The sequence below is a fragment of the Xenopus tropicalis genome, chromosome 8 (genome assembly GCF_000004195.4).
Source record: "Xenopus tropicalis strain Nigerian chromosome 8, UCB_Xtro_10.0, whole genome shotgun sequence".
Classification (NCBI taxonomy): domain Eukaryota; kingdom Metazoa; phylum Chordata; class Amphibia; order Anura; family Pipidae; genus Xenopus; species Xenopus tropicalis.
Window position 1 is genome coordinate 42,130,183 of NC_030684.2, and position 17,208 is coordinate 42,147,390.

Below are 17,208 nucleotides of genomic sequence, written 5' to 3' on the forward strand. Positions count from 1 at the left end.
AACAATGAATGTCTGAAAGCAGGCTGATTTAGTGTCATAGTAAATATTAAGGCTATATTTTATCAACTGACAGCAGGTCTGGGCTGGAATTTAAAATAGGCCCTGGAATTTCAAGTACACAGAGGCCCAAACAGCCCCCACCAGCCCAATAAATAGTGACTGTCTGTGGCATCTTAAAGCAGCCCCTCTGGCATTTTCCAGAATCCACAGGTTGCCAGTCCAGGCCTGGATGTTGGTAAATGGTTGGTACATTCATTTCCTATACACAAGCAATAAAAAGTTATTATTCTTTATTTACATAGCACCAACATATTCCATTGTCCTTTACAAAGGCCCCTATCAAACAATAGGGTCAATTTTATCAGGAGCCAGTGAGCCTGCCTGTATATAGAAGGAGTGTGGGAGGAAACCCGAGTACCTGCAATATAGAAATATATCTGAACTGAAGCTAAACAAGCAAAACAACGTTATGGACATTCCTTCTTCCTAAAGTGATACTCTTGCCCTTTAATAAAATGTTTATATGTTTTTTTATATGCACAATATAATGTTCAAAGGCTAGAATTTCAGTCCTACTACAAGACAGTACACAGCTGCATGAGTAGCAAAAAGTGTACATCCCCACCTATAAACATTTGCAGTTACCAAAAAGCTTTAAAGCTGTCAACAGTAACCCATTTAATAGCTCTGTTAAGGTTTCTAATAAACGCCAGCACTCTCTTGTATACTGTCTGTCTCTATTGACGTATCTCCTTTCAATTTCAAGAGACAAGCTAAGACTTACTGCACTTTAAATACATCTCTATCCATCCTCCCTAAAGACAATGATTTATCTGCTCCCTCCGCTATAAAACCCAACTACAAATTCCAAGAGAGTTGCTCTGTAACATTCTTATCAACGTCACCATGCCTGGCATCTCCTTATCAGCAATGGAGCCTGATTGAAAATCTGCTTTGAAGACTTGTTTCAAGCTGCATTGAAGTCATCATTTTCATCAGTCGGATTCAAGTAAACTGTGTCAAACTGATGTGCCTATGGTTTCTGGAAACGTATTCAGAAAGTCATATGGAATTTTAGCATATAAAATCCTAATAATACGCATAAAAATCGCCTGCTTAACAAATGCCTCCATCTTGATACTCAATGCTCAGAATTGCATGCTGGTGAAACAAAGGAAATAGAAGGTTGATAAAGTCATTGCCCTGTACAGCCAAGTCATTTACCATATTTAAAGTCTGACCACAGGTGGCAGTTTCCTTACAGTACAGAAAATAGTTTTATACTGGGGAGTCATTGGGGTTTAAAGACAAGAATTATAGCAATTTACAGTAGCTTTTGGTTTTACTGATATTTAACTGAGAATTAATTTATTAATCCCTACGAAATGCAGGTAACCACTGCTTATATTAGTTCTCTGCTCTGAAGAAGGATTTATAGAATAAGGGGTGTATTTATTAACATTGGAGTACAATGTTCACCCACAAACATCACCAATGGTGTTGCCCATAGCAACCAATCAGCAATTAGATTTGCTCAGTCACCTACAAGTTACAAAACAAAAGCAAAGACCTGATTGGCTGCTCTAGGCAACATCACTGATGATTTTTGTCTCCAATGTTAATAAATACACCCCTTATTGTATTTATTGTATTTCATGTTAGAATCATATTTGATTAGGCGGATATTTCTATATATCGGTCAGGTTGATACTAGTGTCAAATTGGCACACATCATATTGATAACAGCTTTTGGCTTATAGCATTTAGGTTAAATATCGATGGCTTCATTTCTCACTATGCACATGTGTGGGTGGTGGCGCTGTGTCTCGATTGGATGGAAGTAGCTGTGACTGGTGACAATGTGTTCTCACGCGTGGTGGATAGCGCTGCATGTATGCTAGGGCTCCCTTGGATCTGGTTATGGCAGAAGTAGTTGCAAATCATTTCGGTGCCACTATATTGGGGGATATTTCATGTCTCTTCATGTGTATGGTTATTACTGCTCCTGAAGAAGTGAGTAGGTATATCAATGCAATACTAAAATGCAATTAAATAAACAAACACAGTTACATTCAAGAGTATGAAACAAGAGGAAAGGGTCCCTAGCACATATAGCATAAAATCTAATAGGAAAAGTAACTTACAGATACAAATAGTAGGATAATAGGTGCTGCAAAACATGGGGAACATTACAATTGTCTTCATGGCTACCATCTCCATGGCAACTATCTCAGTTGTCTCCACTAGGGAATCAGAAGAATGTATAATTTCTTTCCTACATAAACAATGGAGTAATCACCGTATTGATATGAAGAAAAAAGTACTCTCCATATAATTCTTGTGGGGGAAAATGATCTTTAAAGAAATGGTTTTAATTACTTAATTCCATCCATTCTGTCGCTGTTCATGAAATGGTGAAATTTCAATGAAACTTCACCGACTGCATTAAAGTCAATGGGTGTTTTTTTGTGTGTGTGTTTTTTTTATCATGCCAAATGCAATTATAATCAATTGGTGGAACAAAAGGCATGGCCAGATACTAGTACAGATTCATGAACATTTTTGCCGCTCACTAAATTTCATACCAAGCAATACAATTCCCTTATCCCTATCCAGGAACTCCGTATTTCTGCCCTTGCTAAAAAGCAATCCAACCCCTTCTTGGAGCTGTCTAATGGATCTGCCAGTGTGAGGGCTCTTTTCTTCTGGTCTCAAAGGATGGGCTGATTTCCATTTGAAAACATCTACTGGTGAATAAGGAATCACTGCATTTATTTCATGATTCCCATCTGTGTTTATACAAAGTTATTTTCTTTGCCTCTTTTCGGGTGTAAAAAATACCAGCTTGGCCAAACTTTCCTCATATTCCAGCTTAGTCACTCTTCTTCAGGCTTTCTCTGTTTCAATAAAGTCAATTTTGAGTACTGATTACTACATATGCAAGATGGGGACTAACCAGTGCTTTGAAAAGGGGAAAAACTACCCTCCCCGTGCACTTACACCCCTTTTAATACAGCGCAGGCTAGTTGTGCTTCCTGATGCTGACCTTGCTTGCTACAGCTATGCTTATTATTCAGATATACCCCTAGGTCCTTCCCCATCAAGGATTTGTCTTCAGTATATAAGTAAATGGCTGACTCCCACTGGGCCCTGCAGCACTGCTCTTCTCTTTCCCACGTGGCCTTCTAAGCAGAAAGCATTACATCCTTTTACCTTTATGGCCAAAACTTTCTGTTTATTTCTTAGTGCTGAGCTGAAGTTGAGTTTAGCCACAAGGTCAGGCTAATTTTGACGAACTGTAGAAATGCAGAAGAACTAATAATGTTGTTACTTTTGTGGTTTCCTAGACATCAGAACCTCAATAAATACTTCTGTGTTATCCAGAGTATCTTTTCACAGGATACATACACACAAATACAGGTATGGCATCTATTATGCAGAAACCCGTTATCCAGAAAACTCCAATATACAGGAAGGCCATCTCCCTTAGAGTTTATTTTTTTAATAATTACTTGATAATAACCAAGCTTCATAAATCCATGTTGATGGTAAAAAAAATCCTACTTTTTTTTGTTTGTGTTTTGTGGTGATGCAAACAATAGGAAAAAACCCTTATCCTGTAAGCTCTTGGTCAGCAGTCCCCAAACTTTTTTTTGCTCGTGAGCCACAGTCAAATGTAAAAAGACTTGGAGAGCAACACAAACATCATAAAAGTTCATGGAGGAGCCAAATAAGGGCTAAGATTGGCTATTAGGAGCCTCTATGCACACTATCAGCTTACAGGGGGCTTTATTTGGGAGTAAATCTGAGCCACTGGTTGGGGATCACTGCTCTTGGTCCAAGGCATTCCAAACAGTAAATCTCATACTTAGGGGCTGATTTACTAAGACACGATTTCGAATCCGAATTGGAAAAATTCCGATTGGAAACGAACATTTTGCGACTTTTTCGTATTTTTTGCGATTTTTTCGGCTTTTTACGATTTTTGCGTAAAAACGCGAGTTTTTCGGCGTCTTTACGATTTTTGCGTAAAAACGCAAGTTTTTCGTAGCCATTACGAAAGTTGCGCAAACTCGCGTTTTTTTCGTAGCGTTAACACTTGCGCGCAAAGTCGCGCCTTTTTCGTAGCGTTAAAACTTAAAAGGTGCGACGTTTCGCGCAAGTTTTAACGCTACGAAAAAATCGCGACTTTGCGCAACTTTCGTAATGGCTCCGAAAAACTCGCGTTTTTACGCAAAAATCGTAAAGACCCCGAAAAACTTGCGTTTTTACGCAAAAATCGTAAAGACGCCGAAAAACTCGCGTTTTTACGCAAAAATCGTAAAGACGCCGAAAAAATCGCAAAATTACCAATCATTACGAAAAAAACGCAATCGGACGCATTCGGCCCGTTCGTGGGTTAGTAAATGTGCCCCTTAGATTAGATTTCAAGCTGTTCACAGAATGCAGCACTTACTCACAATAGTGTGAATTAAAAAAAAATAAAAAAGGGCGCACAAAAGACTTATGTGCATAGGCTACAGGAGATTACATAGAACATTATTTAGAACTAACTCCACCCCGTAATCCCTGGTGGCAATCTTCTGTTATACAGGCACGTATTTAATTATTAACTGAGCGGGATCAGCACCCGACTAGGCTGCCTCTACCAATGGGTTTGCTTTCTATCTTGTTACTCCTGCAAAATATGCTTGTGTGTGTATGTGGGGGAGTTAATTCATGTGTCAGTTCAACTGTGTAATTATTACATCTTTCCTGTTCAAGAACAATGTTAATATTTAACGTTTCAGCACATTTGTTCTGTGATGAAAGAGATGAATCCCCATGGAAAAATGTGAGTGACAGAGAATGATATTGTTTGTAGCACTACATCAGTTGCCTCCTGATACTGAAGGGAAATCCGCTGTCTGCATTTTCTTTCTGATAACAGCACTAATTTACTATGAAAGGGTGCAGCAATCAGACACAAAAATCAGCTTAAATACTATATCCAAGGCCTAGTGACTGCCTGTATTTTTGATGTGTGACATAATTGCCAGCAGCATCTGCTTAAAGGAGAAGGAAAGTTTAAATCACTGGGGGGGGGGGGGGGTGCCAAATGTTAGGGACCCCCAGTTATAGTAATAGCTTGCCCTGGGCCGGTGAAAATGCACTGAACTGGGTATTTCTGCAGAAGTTCTTTGGCACAATCTTTCCTCCTCTTTTCTATTCTTTTCTCTGGGGCGCAGGCGTGCGCATACGCACTAGAGTAAAATAGCCAGCTTTTCATTTTTAAGTTTACATTTTGGCACCCCCCAGTGATTTAAACTTTCCTTCCCCTTTAAAGTGATACTGACATTAAAATTACTCCTCAAAATATGAATGTACATTAAACGTTACCTATAGGTCATGTTGATAGTTTTTCATTGGTAGACCTGCTTTTGTAGGTAATTGTTACTTGAAGTTCCTAAACCTGACTGTCCCTTCTCAGCCTGTCAGTTATAGTTTCTAATGCTAGCGGACTCCTGCTGCACCAGTATGGCAGCTCCCTTATGGGGGAACTTGGAAGATCCAATAGGCAATGTAAAAGCACCAGGCACCTACTTATATGACAAAATTATAAATTGCATGCAAAGACAATGTTAAGATAGATGAAAAAAAGGGTTTTATTTCTAGTGTTAGTATCTCTTTAAGACAGTAGCCTGCAAGGAGTATAAGACTGTTGCAAGGGGTACTATACACTGGTGCAGGCAGTAAGTCCAAGTTTCTCTTTGGGTATTGTGGCAATAGGCTTAACTACTTGTTCCACACAAGTCATTATTGATTGTGCCTGCCCACACCAATGACACAAACATGGATGCCTGTTCACAAACCACAGCAAGTTGCTCAGTTTTTTGCATGCCAACAACTACTCTGGAGTGCTGGGTCAAATGTTTCATTGTGAGTAAATAAGTTAGGGATTTGTGCTAATGAACCCTAATATTTGTTGCTGCTCTCTTTAAATCCATCTTTTCTCTGTGACAAATGTACTTTTGCACTAAGTGGCTTGGCCAGGGCTGTCCAACTGGAGGCCCTTGCGCTAGATGTGGCCCTCCAGAGGGATTTTATGGCTCCAGTGTGCTCAAAGGCATCATAGATGGTTTATGACATCATAATTTTAATTGAATGCAGCCCTTGACCATACTTTATCAAAAATAATTGGTCCACTACATGCAATAATTTGGACAGCACTGAAATTGACTCCAGTGGTATTGATTTGCAGGTCAGAAAAAAAACACTACTGGCACAGAACCATAACTTGCAAAACCTTAACCCGCACTCAACCCTGATCCACAAAACCTTAACCCACACTCAACCCTAACCCACGAAATGTCGCAATTCTAAGACCCCAACCCATACCCACATCTTCCTTTTCTGTATTCTCCTTCCCCAGTCTCATCTGCACCCAACCCAAACCTGCACATTACTATTAAGTGGCATTATAGAATTTTCAGATAGCATATTATTAAAAATATTTATGATATTTATAATATGATCCCTAGAAAGAAGGGGAGGAGCAGTTCTATCTGAAGGGAATATGGAGAGTTGAAAACCTTTATGGTATCACCACTGAAGAAGTATTGCTTTATGGGTGTGCTTTACATAAAACCCATAATAATAGGTAGAATTGGGTGAATTCCTGAAAAAAGTTAATTTGAAACTCTTGTATATTCCTTAGAGCAGAAAGAATGCAGGTCCAGAGCCTGCAGCTGGAGGCATCAGAGTAGAATGTGACTTATTTATTGGTTTATTCTGTGTATAGGTGCAGTAGCGAGCAGCTAAGTGTCTAATGAGGAGTGGTAATACCTACATGGAACTACAGAGATACGTCACTTTCTGTATTGTCTTGTTAAAGCAGAATTTATGCAAAGAATCTATAAACTGGTAATATATTGACTATGAATCAAATTGCCCAAACATTCAAATATAGCTGCAAAATGTTTAGATTCTGCTACATGCTGTAAAGAGAGGCAGCTTTTGCTAAACTTCAAAGTAAAAAAATTGAAAGGCAGATATAAATAAGACAATAGTCCCACAATAGCCTATTCAAGATGTATAATGCAGTAGGCCAAGCTGCAAGGAAGCAATCCTGTTTAAATTGAAATGAAAGGCAAGAGGTGGCATGGCCACTGTGCTTATTTCCATTCAATTACCTGGAGCCTTCTTGCAAAATGACTTGTAACACTAGAATCACCCAAGAGGGATTTGGATTCAGACTATAAATCTATAAATGTTCTTGTATGGCTCTTCTTGTAGACATCTAACACTGTATCACTGGTTAGGGATTTGGCTCATCTAATAAGGGGTAAGTGCAAATGGAGCACAAAAACAAGGGCCATAACATTAAGGCTGGTAAATGATGTGCAGAGGGCATGCAGGGCGACAGTAATGATGTCCTTACCATGATGCCCCTGCCAGTATGGAGTGGAACAAGTTGGCATAATGATTGCACTTTGCACCATGCCTTTCTTTGTAAATGAGCCCTTTTATTTATAACCTATTTGTTTTATCAGGGTTTTTTAACCTCTTTTCATCAAGGGCCGACATGCATGTCACATGTAAAACCCAGACTTACCCTGACCACGAATGTCTAGTCATTTATTACAAGATCCGATTTGAAAAGCAGGAACAAATTAAATTGCAGAAGGAAAACAAAAATAATACGAAAACCACTTTTTTTGTCGTTTTTACTTGTTTCCACAAATCTTCATAGGTTTTCAAATGAAAAAAAAAAAGACTACGAAGCAAAGAAAGATGAGCCAATTGAAAAAGGACAGCTGCCATTGACTTTTACATGACCTCAACAGCTTTTAGATGGCATGTTTTTACTTTCGGATTTGTCGCAGTTTTGGCACATGATAAATGGTGAAAAAATAGAAATCGTGGGAAAAAAATCCACGGCCCTTTGTAAATGGGCCCCTTAGGGTGACCCTCATGCCTTCACTGAACATGTCATAAGAGCTAACGGCGCCATATTGTTTTGACAAGTAAAAGAATTTAGTAAATAATGAAATATAAATATTATTATAGTTGATGTTTATATATTATACTGGAGGGATAACACAAACGGTACAACAAACATAAAAAAACTAATTGTAGACAATGGGACATGTTTAAACAAGCCACAAGGTTAGCAACTGGCAGTTAGAGCTTACAATCTATTAATATTTCCATTCTTCTGGAAAGAGGGTGGGTGATAGATTCTATAGGGCTGATTCACTAAGGTGTATTAAAACAAGCGCTATTTATAGCATGTGTTAAAAAATTTTATCGCGTCTAATTTTTCGTTTTACGTACGCTACTTATCGCGCACGCCATATTAGCCATAGACACCATTACGTTCATAAAACTACTTTTTTTTCAAATGACCATTTCCCTGCAAACTGGCGGCTACATCACTCTAGGGCCAACACAGACTTAAATCCCACTGCAAAGTCCATATTGTGTTGCCAAAAGCTCATGAACTGTACTTTTCTATAATTACCGCCTGCCCCAAGTAGGTGTTAATTTTCGCAGACTAATGCGATATTTAGTGCGTCTAAGTGTTTGTGAATCATGCGTTACTATTATTTCTGCGCGAGAATTAATGCAATGTGGTAATGCGCTATTTAACGCATGCAATATGCAACTTAACACATGCGACAACACTTTAGCGAATCACGCGTTTTTTTCCGCGCCAATTTCAATGCAAAAAAGCATGCAAAAACGCTTATTGACCTTTAGTGAATCAACCCTTATGTATCTAGACCTTTCTCACATTCCCCCAAGCTTTCGTTCAGTCAGATTCATAGCACGAGCATCTATTATCTTGTTTCCTATTCTTTATGTGAGTTGTGTTTCCTGTAGGACATTGTTAAGCCCATAATGAGTTTGACATGTTAAAGGACAGTGCGTGAATGAGCACGAAGCGCATGATTTGAATAAGCGATATTGATTTGTAACTTTTCTTCCCATTTGAGCATTCAATGCAAACACTGTAGGGCTACAGCATCAGTATGCATTATATACAGGCGTATGTAGAACATGAGTTTGGAAAAGGATGCTCTGAGATGAATGAATCCCCAATGATACAGGCGCCTGTATATCTTAAGTGTTTACATAAATAAACAGTTTAGTAATCTAAATGTTCTCCCTTATTTTGTTCTTCCAAGCTGCAGGGTATCAAAGTGGTTTTTTTTCTTCCTTTTCTTCTCTGTAACTGTGTAAATCAGAATGCAATTGCTGTGTCTATGTTAAGAACCCCAAAGTAATTGAGGCTGAAAGAAACAAGATTGGCTCAGTGTGAAAATCCCCACTTACATTATAAACAACTGATTTCAATAATTCAAAAGAAAAAAAAAAGACACTCTCAGGAAAAGCATCTAGCACCTCGACGAGGCAGCCCCCTCTCAGAAGGAATAGTTACATGACGTAAAATAAAACCCTTCTAAATCACTAAGCAATACCAGGGACTTGACTGATTTGAAAGCCTTTTGCCCATATCAAAGCAATCACCTTCCTGATCAGTTACTGATGGGGCATGTACAGAAAATGGATCAAGAGAAATCAGGGCAAGTACAGATGATGGATCAGGGGAAATGGGGCATGTACAGATGATGGATCAGGAGAAATGGGAAAAGTACAGATAACGGATCAGGAGAAATCAGGGCATGTACAGATGATGGATCAGGAGAAATGGGGCAAGTACAGATAAAGGATCAGGAGAAATGGGAAAAGTACAGATAAAGGATCAGGAGAAATGGGAAAAGTACAGATAAAGGATCAGGAGAAATGGGAAAAGTACAGATAAAGGATCAGGAGAAATGGGAAAAGTACAGATAAAGGATCAGGAGAAATGGGAAAAGTACAGATAAAGGATCACGAGAAATGGGGCAAGTACAGATGATGGATCAGGAGAAATGGGGCAAGTACAGATAAAGGATCAGGAGAAATGGGAAAAGTACAGATAAAGGATCAGGAGAAATGGGAAAAGTACAGATAACGGATCAGGAGAAATCAGGGCATGTACAGATGATGGATCAGGAGAAATGGGGCAAGTACAGATAAAGGATCAGGAGAAATGGGAAAAGTACAGATAAAGGATCAGGAGAAATGGGAAAAGTACAGATAAAGGATCAGGAGAAATGGGAAAAGTACAGATAAAGGATCAGGAGAAATGGGAAAAGTACAGATAAAGGATCAGGAGAAATGGGAAAAGTACAGATAAAGGATCAGGAGAAATGGGGCAAGTACAGATGATGAATCAGGAGTAATAGGGCAAGTACAGATGATGGATATGGGGAAATGGGGCAAGTACAGATGATGAATCAGGAGTAATAGGGCAAGTACAGATGATGGATATGGGGAAATGGGGCAAGTACAGATGATGGATATGGGGAAATGGGGCAAGTACAGATGATGGATATGGGGAAATGGGGCAAGTACAGATGATGGATATGGGGAAATGGGGCAAGTACAGATGATGGATCAGGGGAAATGGGTCATGTACAGATGACAGATCAGGAGAAATGTGGCAAGTGCAGTTGATGGATTAGGAGAAATGGGGCATGTACAGTTGATGGATATGGGGAAATGGGGCATGTACATATGATGGATCAGGAGAAACGGGGAAAGTACAGATAACAGATCAGGAGAAAAATCATGACGGCTTTGGGACTGTATCAAACTATGATGATGGTCTCTGCAATTATAACTGTTTACTGGCGTCCCATGTGATGCAATGAATGACTTGATGTTTGGATCAACTCAGTTAGGCCCACCGCATGGGTTGCTTATTTAATTATTATGACTACACCTCAGGGTAAATATAACTGCTCCAATATGTTCCAAGCCCAGCAATCTGTCAGTGAAGCAAGTATCTAAAGATTTTTTGTTATCGCAAAGCCTGCAGAAACACATTTATTTATGTATGAATAGAAACAGTCACCTTCACCTTTCATGGACATTAATAAAGCAATGTTTAAAGTGCAAAATATGGCTACAAACTGTCATGTGTTTGGCACAATGTGGCAGCCCTGTGCTTAGCACCCATAGGTGCAGGTTTTCGGGGTCCAGTTTGGAGACCTGCACTTCTCCCACAATTACAGGGCAGCCTGCCTTCTGTATCACTGTATTCATGAGGCAATGGGCTTGGTGTGGCACGAAGGTGTCCCTGACACAAATGTCTTGACTGATTTGACAGCCCTTTTGACCATGTATGTAACCAAAACAATCAAGTACAAGTATAAATAACAGACCAGGAGAAAATTCCTATTGGCTTAGGGACTTTACTTAACCATGATAATACTTTTCGGATTATGTGCCTCTCCTCTGACTTAGACCGATGGCCCACGGGGAGATTAGTTGCCTGCAGTTAAATCTCACTTATCGTGGGCGACTAATCTCCCAGAAATGCCTTTCCACCTGCAATAAGGTGAAACACCGGTGGAACGGCATACGCATCACTTAGTTTTCCAAGTTATCTCCTGCAGAAACCTTGGTTCCTTGGTTATTCACTTTAATGCAGGTAGAAAGGCATTTTGGAGAGAATAGTTGCTCTGAGGCCAATAGTGATGAGTGAATCTATCCTGTTTTGCTTTGCCAAAAAATTAATGAAACTGCTAAAAATGCGTTGAAATCCACGGGCAACAATTTTTTCTTATGTGCAACAATGAGCATTTTTTCTCACTCCTATAGCACGACTTCAACAATTTTTTTTACTCGTGACACATTTTTTCTCACTCCAAATACATTAAAGTCAATGCCCATTTTTTCTGTCATTTTTTTGCTGCGGCGAATTTTTGATGCACTTTCGGGTGCAGAAGCCACTGCCCAGGAACAATAGATCCTAAGTGCTCTTATACTTGTGCCTGGGCCAATGGTAAATAAGGCCTGTGGTATTTTATTTCTTTCTAGGGCAAAGACTATTTATGGCAAGCACTGTGACAGCTCCATCATGATACATTTAAAGGACCAGCTACAACCAACAAGGAAATTATGAACATATATGTACTGTTCATTTATTCTGGCCTATTATAACATATTGTCAAATCTTTACATTTATTATGAACAGCTTACAGGTATTATCTAAACACAATAGACATCAAGTTTGTTCAGGCAATAGGTGAATGTCAACGAATTCTTAGTGTTATTGATCTATAGAGGATATGTCCTGTCCCTCTTACTTACAAAGGGGTTTTGTTCTTCAGGATTTTTTTTACTAAACATAAATTCACATTCACTTGCCTACATCTGTGATTAATGATTGTGTTATTACCCTTTTCAGGGTCACCGTCAAAGGACATGATTGCTATTGCTTTGCATTCTTAACAGAATCCATGGTGCACTTATGCTGAATCAATAGATTCAATACATCAATCCTCAAAAATTGGAGCCACTCACCTTGAACCACATGAAACTCTAAACAAGGCTAGAAATGCTTACTGCACCAGCCTACAGGTTCATCATTATTATCATCTATAACAGTAATGATCCAGGCCTTCAAATTTGTTACAGGAGCTCCCTATCTTGGATTTTGTTAGGAGTGTCAGTGACACGCACATGCTCAGTGTGCTCTGCATGGCTGTTGAGAAGCTAAGCTTAGGGGTTGGCACAAATCATCAAGCAAAAAATGTGGTTGGTTTGTCCTATAAGCTGTCACTACAGGGCTAATTATTAAATTCTAATGCTAATTGCAGTGGTTTCCAGAACTGCCATTTAAAGTAAATCTGAATTCATTACTAATTTCACACCTAATAGAAATGTATGTGCAGTTGCTTGTATGGAGAAGTGTAGAAGTCTGGAGAACAGAGTTGCTACCATCTTCCAGGCCTGGGCCACCCGACAGGACCACCAGGTGTGCATGAAAGACCCCCTCACCCTCTCAAGCAATCTGATAGGTCTAGATTGCTGCTCATAACATTGATATTCCGGTCTGGCAGAAAAGCACAACCTTTTATAAAGAAGGGGTTGTGCCAGATCAGAATATCAGTCAGACACTATTGCACACTATCAAGTTCAAAACAGTATTTGCGTGATGCTGCTGCTCCTATGAGGTTAGACATTTCATTTCCATACATATACAGTGGCTTGCAAAAGTATTCGGCCCCCTTGAACTTTTCCACATTTTGTCACATTACAGCCACAAACATGAATCAATTTTATTGGAATTATACGTGAAAGACCAATACAAAGTGGTGTACATGTGAGAAGTGGAACGAAAATCATACATGATTCCAAACATTTTTTACAAATAAATAACTGCAAAGTGGGGTGTGCGTAATTATTCAGCCCCCTGAGTCAATACTTTGTAGAACCACCTTTTGCTGCCAGGCTTTTAGGGTATGTCTCTACCAGCTTTGCACATCTACAGACTGAAATCCTTGCCCATTCTTCTTTGCAAAACAGCTCCAGCTCAGTCAGATTAGATGGACAGCGTTTGTGAACAGCAGTTTTCAGATCTTGCCACAGATTCTCTATTGGATTTAGATCTGGACTGTGACTGGGCCATTCAACACATGGATATGTTTTGTTTTAAACCATTCCATTGTTGCCCTGGCTTTATGTTTAGGGTCGTTGTCCTGGTGGAAGGTGAACCTCCGCCCCAGTCTCAAGTCTTTTGCAGACTCCAAGAGGTTTTCTTCCAAGATTGCCCTGTATTTGGCTCCATCCATCTTCCCATCAACTCTGACCAGCTTCCCTGTCCCTGCTGAAGAGAAGCACCCCCAGAGCATGATGCTGCCACCACCATATCTGACAGTGGGGATGGTGTGTTCAGAGTGATGTGCAGTGTTAGTTTTCCGCCATTTTGGCCAAAAAGTTCAATTTTGGTCTCATCTGACCAGAGCACCTTCTTCCACATGTTTGCTGTGTCCCCCACATGGCTTGTGGCAAACTGCAAATGGGACTTCTTATGGTTTTCTGTTAACAATGGCTTTCTTCTTGCCACTCTTCCATAAAGGCCAACTTTGTGCAGTGCACGACTAATAGTTGTCCCACCTGAGCTGTAGATCTCTGCAGCTCGTCCAGAGCCACCATGGGCCTCTTGGCTGCATTTCTGATCAGCGCTCTCCTTGTTCGGCCTGTGAGTTGAGGTGGACGGCCTTGTCTTGGTAGGGTTACAGTTGTGCAACACTCCTTCCATTTCTGAATGATCGCTTGAACAGTGCTCCGTGGGATGTTCAAGGCTTTGGAAATCTTTTTGTAGCCTAAGCCTGCTTTAAATTTCTCAATAACTTTATCCCTGACCTGTCTGGTGTGTTCTTTGGACTTTAAGGTGTTGTTGCTCCCAATATTCTCTTAGACAACCTCTGAGGCCGTCACAGAGCAGCTGTATTTGTACTGACATTAGATTACACACAGGTGCACTCTATTTAGTCATTAGCACTCATCAGGCAATGTCTATGGGCAACTGACTGCACTCAGACCAAAGGGGGCTGAATAATTACGCACACCCCACTTTGCAGTTATTTATTTGTAAAAAATGTTTGGAATCATGTATGATTTTCCTTCCACTTCTCACGTGTACACCACTTTGTATTGGTATTTCACGTGGAATTCCAATAAAATTGATTCATGTTTGTGGCTGTAATGTGACAAAATGTGGAAAAGTTCAAGGGGGCCGAATACTTTTGCAAGCCACTGTATCTAAAAGCATTTCTTCCAGATGCATAAAACAAGTCATTTATTGTATCACTAAAATGCCAAACATTATGTCACTTAAGTCATAGGCGGCAGTGGTGTAACTACTCTTCACCAAGTCCCCATGCAAAAAAATTTAGCAAACCCACCTCCCATCCCTCTCCCGATCGCATATAAATCCTCTCTAGTACCTAAGAGCCAGTAGGGAGCAAGGATTTATTTGCAACAATGGAAGTATCAGACTCCCCCCTGTGACCACAGGGTCTGCTTCCTCTATTGTTACACCACTAATAGGAGGGAATAACACTACAGCATCAGTATCCCAGCACCCTTTTTCAAGTTGTTAACCCATTCCATTACATATAGAAAAAGTTACATGTAGCTTTCCTTATGGCCAAGGATGTGGCGTGCATTCTTCTGTGAGAACATCGACAACATGTCTTGTGAGTACAATGGGTCTGTCCATATTTACTCACAAATAACAATAACTGGACAACATCCAAGAGAAGAAGTGGCAACCCTAGGTGCAAGCTTTACCATATACTTGTTATTAACGATATAGAATTACAATGCTTCAAGATCAAAATCCAAAAGAACCTCTGCATTTGTTTGTTTCACATTTGGGAGTAGGCTCATGTTGGCACAAACTTACAATTAAACAAAACAGAAAAAAAGAATATCCAATACTAAAATGTCATAGGAACAGATAGATATCAACATCCCTGTTGTACCCATTGAAACCAACTAATGGATACATTGTACTTCACATATCTTTAATGTAAGGTCCCTTTTACCTTCACAACTTGGCACATGAATTTGTTGTGTTATGTGAAATTGGAGGTTCTCTGCTGAATTTCCCATCTCTGAGCAATGTTTAGATACTGTAGGTAGAAATTTGGCAAAAATATCCGGAACTTTCTGGGTGGTTATCCCAAGAAAGGCCATGTTACGTGGTCATATCACTATGGGGCTGATTTACTAATCCACAAATCTGAATCCGAATGAGAAAAATTCGGATTGGAAAACGAACATTTTGCGACTTTTTCGTATTTTTTGCGATTTTTTCGTCGCCGTTACGACTTTTCCGTAAATTGTCGCAACTTTTTCGTAACCGTTACAACTTGCACGAATTGTCGCGACTTTTTCATAGCCATTACAAATTTCGTGAATTGTCGCGACTTTTTCATTGCCATTATGACTTTCGTGAATTGTCGCGACTTTTTCATTGCCATTACGACTTTCGCGAATTGTCACAACTTTCGTATTGAGAGCTCGAAAAAGTCGCGACAATTCGCGAAAAGTCGCAAAGTACCGATCATTACGAAAAAAACGCATTCGGACGCTTTTCGGACGTTCGTGGATTAGTAAATGTGCCCCTATATATACCCCAAATATATCCCAAGTGTTATGTACTGTTATATTAAAAACACATCTGCGCTATATATATATATACTGTATATATATGTAAAAAATGCTGATGCACACCAGGAAAATTTAATTAAAAAAAGATACTTATTTTATTTAGATCGACGTTTCAGTCCTCACCCGGGACCTTTATCAAGATACTATATAAATATAGTACACAGGGAGGAGCACACCCTATACAAGTCCAACTGCTCTTGGTGCAGGTCAAAAACAAAAATATAATAGAAAGAGTGCGGCACTCACAGGGACTTGATACAAAAGAAAAAGTGTTTTTATTGAAAAAAATAAAACAATAAAAATACTTTTTCTTTTGTATCAAGTCCCTGTGTGTGTGGCACTCTTTCTATTATATATACTGTATATATATATATTTATTTATATGTATCAGCCCATAATAAAAGGCCTATAATATTCAATACTTGTCTTACCCTTTTATGTGCTGGTGATTACAGATAAAACGCTCAGTTCCTGCCTTCCTCTACTATGTGCTAAGAATCTACACAAACAAACCTTTAATGCTTTAGAGATATCATTTCATAGTAAGTCAGTTAAAAATAGAGATAATTCTCCACCAATCAATTGACCTGGATCACCTTTCAATACAGAAAGAGCTTCATCTCTTTCAAATCCCTTTCCATAATGATTCTATCAAAGGCAAACAAAAAAACACCCCAGCAGGCTTGCTATCAATTCACCCTCATGACAAACACAAGGCAAACGCGGATACGTCAACTGATCCATTTCCTTCTTGACTGGATTTACTGATTTACTATTTATTTACTGCCGTGCTGAGAACCTCAATGGGCAGTAAGTGTCCTAGTTATCCCTGTGAGCAGATTTCATAAGCATAGAAAAATATATTTAGCACTTTTGTGTCTCATGTTTCACCCATGTTTCCATGGACATAGCCTAACTAAATGAGAAAAAATAAAGGATATTAAAAGAGTTTTCTGCCTGACTCGTAGGCAGCTTCTGGAACTCTTTGTTGACTTCAAATAGCCTTTTACTTTTGAGTCGGGGGAGCATTATTCTTTTTAATATGCACATTTGAATGTGTCATGTGACATAAGTGACAACTCCCATTGACATTTATATGACCTGACATGTTTTTGTGGTTTTGACGGATAATAAATGGATAAAAAAATT

The 17,208-nt window shown here is 39.4% G+C and overlaps 1 protein-coding gene across 1 annotated transcript in view; it reads right to left on the bottom strand.

The window, feature by feature from the left end:
* Nucleotides 1-17,208, bottom strand: part of LOC100494508 (relaxin receptor 2) — a 137,763-nt gene that overhangs the window by 72,941 nt on the left and 47,614 nt on the right. The window lies entirely within an intron of this gene.